The sequence below is a fragment of the Phaethon aethereus genome (assembly GCF_964289735.1).
Source record: "Phaethon aethereus genome assembly, chromosome: 1".
NCBI lineage: Eukaryota > Metazoa > Chordata > Aves > Phaethontiformes > Phaethontidae > Phaethon > Phaethon aethereus.
The window spans coordinates 55323148-55329002 of NC_138575.1; positions in this window are offsets into that span (position 1 = coordinate 55323148).

Here is a 5855-nt window from a genome sequence, read left to right on the forward strand (position 1 = left end):
GCACCTGGCCTGCAGGTGAACTCGTCGCAGAAGCAGAGGTCTGAAAAGTGTGTCTGCAGCCCCCATAATTTGAACATGAGCTGGCAGCTGTTAGAGGCTGGAGCAGGAGAACGATAAGGTCTTTCTCTTCCCAGCTCTGCCCCCTGCACCACTGGTGACCTTGAGGGAGTCATTTTTCTCCTCTCCGCTCCTGCCTGCCCAGTTCTAGGAAGAACATAATCCCTCTTTGGGGAACACCAAAGCCCAAGAAATGCCTGGGAAAGATATTCAGTTTCTTTCCTTGCACTGAGCCTTGGGGACCCCAAGGAGCAGCTGTTTAGCTGAAGCAAGGCTTTTCCTGTCCCCTGTCCTGGCTGCTCAAGGGCCCACAGGAGAAGACATCCCTGAGGTGGGCCCTGTACCACTCTCAGGCATCCCTTGGGCTGAGGCTAATCCCCAACACCTTAAAGATCTGTAATGGCAACACTCACTTCTCAGCTTGTGGTTTACACCTCATCCTGGCCAAGGGGAAGGAGTGGGAACTTCTAGGTCATGATTCACCTCATTCCACATTCCCATAATTTCAAGTCAGTCAAATGAATGTTGTTGTAAGAGAAGTGTCTAAGGTTGGGATGGATCGTCTTCTGTATATGCCTCTCCTACCTTAGACCGCAGAGAGAATCTAGAGACCTTACTTAGGTTCTTGACCTAACAGAAAAACCCAGGTTCACTGAAATTAATCCCACCTGGGGTGCTGGGAGCAGTCTCAGGGGAGCCAGCTTCCCCAGGGCACCAAACCCAACAAAGATGAAGGAATCATCATCAAACATGAAGGAGAAAACTCTTCTGCTTGCAATCTGATGCATCCCTGCTACTGCTGTGTCCTGTGTCCCCCCCATTGTACCTGTTTGGTTTGGTGTGGTGACTGTGAGGTGACAACCACTTCTCTGGAAAACAGCTTGCAGATTCTTGCTTCTTTCCATTATCAGCAGAAACAGCCTTAACCTATATGACCATATATAATGTGATTGCACATGGTGCCGGTTGCCGGTGGTAATAACATTGTTGCTGTAGCATAAGCTTGTGTTTCCTTCATTGAGATTTATACTTAGATATTTTTTTGGGAAAAAAAAAAAGTACAGTGTAATGATATTTCTCAGGGTGGTTGCCATAGTGAGTGGCAAGTAGTATTCAAAGAATCACAGAGTAATTCAGTTGGAAGGGACCTCTGGAGGTCATCGGGGCCAGCCCTTGCTCAGAGCTGGTCCTGTTAGACCAGGTTGCAGAGGACTGTGTCCAGATGAGCTACAAGTGGAGAGCCATAGGCTCTTTGGGCAGCCTGTTCCAGTGTCTGACCACCCTCACGGTGAAAAGCATTTTCCCTTGTGTCTAACTGGAATTTCTGAAGCTTCACCTTGTGTCTGTTGCCTCTCGTGTCACTGTTCCCTTCTGAGTAAAGTCTGACTCCATCTTCCCTGTACCCTCCACTGGACAGCTGAAGGCCGCAATACGATGCCCCCTTAGCCCTCTTGCCCCAAGACTGAACAAAACCTGTGTGGTTCCAATGAAAAACCTTTATTCCTCATGCCTGTTACAGTCCTGTTCTTTAGTCCTGTCCTGCAGCTGTAGTGGTATGTGGCTTGTTTTATCGGTAAGGGATGTACTGGTTTTTTTGCTTTGGGAGTGAATGAAGGCTGAATAGTTCAATTGTGTGAGAGCTCGGATCCTAAATGAGGAAACATTGTGGTACAAATAGTTTGCTGTTACGGGCAGGTTGGAATGCCTCTGTTGAAGACTGTGGTTGTTATGTCTGGCAGAAGAAATTATTTGCACATTTAAGTGTATCTGATTCTGCCCCCACCATCACAGATTTTACAGAAATGACTAGTCCCAGGCATCTCAGCTCTGGTATCTTTTTCATCCTCCACAACCTTGACCATGTCTTTAAGCTTATTTAGAGCCATCCTATGCTCCCAGGGGATCTAGCAGGCAAACCCATGGTCTTACCCATCAGACCTTTTGAATTTACTTGTGCTGTAGCACGCGTGTGAAAGCGAGTTGTTAGTCCACATCACCCTGTCCCCGTGTCCTGTACTGAAGCTGCCAGGCTGCTGCTGGCCACGCTGGAGGAGTGGTTTAGATGGGAACAGGACACACAGCTGATGAATGAGGTACACAAGCCACAGCAATAGGGCCAAAACCTACTGTACTAGTTAGCCTTCAGATGCTCCATCTTCCGTGTGAGACTTTTTCCTTTGGTGCTACGGCTGGGATCCCCACATGGAAAAAGAGAGGTGGGAAGCACAAATGGGGAACCCTCAGCAATTTTACTGGCTCTGCGTCAGCTCTGTGGAGCCTGCAGTTGTATCTTTTTGCTTCTCCTCCTAAGATGTGTTAGGATGCTGTCAAGTGCCAGAGGTTTGTATTTGCTTTAGCTCTGTCAAAAAAAAAAAAAATTTGGCACAAGTTTCCTGCAAAAATCGTTCTTCAGCTGGCTTTTTTGTTCCCCATTGCTCATCTGTTATGCCACTGTCCTGCACCCCAGCCTGCTGCTGTGTCTGTGTGTCCCCACCTTGTATCTGGCCCGCAAGCTCCCCAGCGCAGAGCTGGGCTTGGCTTTACAGCTCTGGCGTGGGGGGGCTCTGGTGCCCAGCGGAGCCTCGTTCGCTACCCCAGCACATCCCACAGCCCGGGAGCAGACATGTGGGTCTGGGGCAGCTGTGTCTGCTGTTGCTAAGGCTTAGAGGCAGTTTTTCAGAAGCTGTTTACAGCCCTCTTTCAAGCTCAGGCTCCTAAATGTCCTTTAAAATTTCCCCTTTGGTGTGTTTGTTGTGTATTTAGGAAATAACCTTTAATTTGCCTCAAGGGGACACTTCCAAATTTTCAAATGAACTAGGCAGGGGTTAGGCTGCAGGGCCACCACTCCTCCCAGCTGTGTGTGGCCACCTGAGGTTTGGAAACAGCTTCGGCTTTGCACTGCAGCGACACAGCTTCTGTTTACGTGCTCCTTAATGAAAATAAATGAAAATCAGAGGAACCTCAAGCGTAGAACTGAACACCTGGGGGCTGTTCTGGATTGCTTGGAGAACAGCCAGCTACCCGTCAGCTGCATTACCCTTTGTGCTGCTGTTGAGTCCCGAATGCACCCAGACTTACTGATTTCAACCAGGTGTGGGGTCATCCTGCTTGCAGCTTTGCAGAGGGGCGGACAGCTAATTGGGAAGTCCAGGCAGATGCTCCTGCTGTTCTGGCCGAGGAGATCCAGTGATGGGTATTTGTTTGCACTGGCTCTAGAACAGCTAATCAGTGGCCTTTTTCACAGCTTTCTCACAAGAAGGTGTGACCTGGGCAATAGGTCTGCCCTATGTTATGGTCACTGTGTCATACAGTGAGGGCTGCCATGCTGCAGCACGGCTGTCATTAACATACCTGGTCCCACCCTGCCCCGTTCAGCTTGGTCTGCCCAAACCCCTGCAAAGGCCACGCTCCCAACGGATGGGTTCATGCTTCCCACTCCTCCCTCCCTGCTGCCTTTCTTCCTCCACCTCCTTCCCACCACCCTGCCCCGGTGGCCTGCTACCCTACGTTTTCCAGATTTTTTCATTAAGTTTCTACTGGACCAACCACCCGCGCACACGTAGCAGCAACACACCCAGGATTTAAGGGCGCTTCCCTGCCAAGGCAGAGCAGACCTCACGCCCGCCAGGGCAGAACAGCTACTGCCTGTGTAGTGTTGGCTCTGCAGGAGAGGAAACTGCCTTCCCATGTTACACGCTGGCCTGTGCTCTTGTAAACTAGCACCGTGTGACAGGAGGAACCAAAGCAACGTGCTCGTCATCTTCTCCTTAATGCCGTAACACTTCCCACAAAGCTTACCACCATCCGGAGGAGTTGTTATTTTCACAGTACCTGAACATACCTGTTGTTTCACATCGATGTTTCAGGCAAAGCATCAGAAGCTCTGACGTGTGATGATCGAGAGAATGCATCTACCTAGTGTATGGTGTCCATTCAAAACTGTCTTCTCTGGTAGGTGGTAGGCTTAAAGTAATTTGAAAAATAAATATTCAGCTGTTTAACTTTTGTCCTGTCCTGTCCTTCAAAAGGGTGGGGATGAAAGGCTAATAAGAAAAGGTTGTTAACCCTTGAACATCATCTACTCCCACGGCTGTCCTACGGTAGATGCCAGTATTGCCAAGTTTGACCTCAGCTGATGCAGTAATTAAGAAAGACATGGTGAAAGAATCATTAGTGTAACAAAACTGACCAAATGTTGTTTGGCAAATGGAACTGGAGATGAGAGAAATCTGTAAGACTTCTACAGCTAAAAGCTTGTAGAAAAAGTAGCCTCAACACTGCGAAAAAACAACCTATTTCCCCCTGCCAAAACTACACAATGATGAGAAAACACAGGCAGAACACTTAATGCAAACATTTATTACTGTAGGTACGTATGTATCTTGGACTAGTTAAAGGAAAGAATGATTTGACCTTGGATCCCCTGCAAAGTCTGTACATGTATTTCCATCAGCGCGTGTCCCAAAGGGGCAGGGGATGCCCAGGGGATGCACATGCTTGGCATTTTGGAATGAGAGGGAGAGAAGGAGGAGGGAGAGCCAGCACTGCTTATAGTCTCAAAGCAATGATAGCCTGTACACATGAAGCACACTAGAAAGGCGAGGGAAAGGCAAGGCTGCACCCTGGAGAAATCAGGGGCTCTTAAACCAAAACAGGACCTGCAATTAGGACCCCTCCAGGCCCACTTCCAAACACAGCAGCATGGCAAACACCCAGCTGGGAGTGCTACCACAGCCTCAACCACAGGGACAAGAAGGTGCTCTGGAGGAATTGTTCTCCCCTTGTACTTCAGTACTAGTCTCCACATGTGTTTGCTTGAATACAGCTGCATGTATCATGCTCTTACACACCAAGCCAGTGTTGGGCCACAGCCCAGCCCTCTTGGATTCACCCTAAAATCCTGGCTGCTGAAGACTGATGGATACCTGGGCATACCAGCCTTAGATTTAAAAAAAAAACTTCTAGCCTTTCTGTTTGCCATGGCTCTTAGCACGACCTCAGCATAACTATTGTCAGAACACCATTTGTTCAAGTCCACAGAGAGCCTCTAATGATAACTGAAGAGATTTGAAGGATTTTATTCATCTTTGCAGCAATTTTAATTCCGAGACACTATCTGAGCAACACTACTCATCAAAGAATGAGATGTGGCAGAAGAGCACAGGGCTGCTCACTCAGCTTTACTCCCTTCGCAAAAGTAAATAATCCAAAGTGTATTATTGTGCCTGCACTTCTCTGGACAATTTGGGAGTGGCTGGCCACTGCTGTTGCCCTCATAAAGAGACAGAAGAGCCTCATCTCACTCTCTGTGAGAAAATCCCTCTTCCCTTGTCAGCCTGAGCTGAAAAATTGTACAGGAAAAGTGATTACTGCCAGGGTGCAGGACACTTGGTGATTTTTGCAGGTCGCAGTTTGAGATCTGCATCCTATGGAGGTGTGCAGGCTGTCACTGATGTGACCTCTCTGCAGCTCTTCCACAGCTTATGCTAGGCAAGGTCACCTAACTGTACATGCCTCAGTTTCCTTGTGAAGTGGGGTTAAACATTAAAAAGCAAAAGACAAGAGTATTTCTTAAGATTTTATACATATCTAAAACCTGGAACTTTTAAAGGTATAAATTACTCAACTGATATATCAAGAAGCACTGAGGGGATGGGAAGTCAATGGCAACAAACCACTTTAACACAGTGTCTCCACACTCTGCTCAGACAGGTGCTTCACTGAAAGAGGTGCAGAATCTTCATATGCTTGGTGTATCTGGCAATGCTTGGCAAAACGTTAGCAAACAGAGATACTGT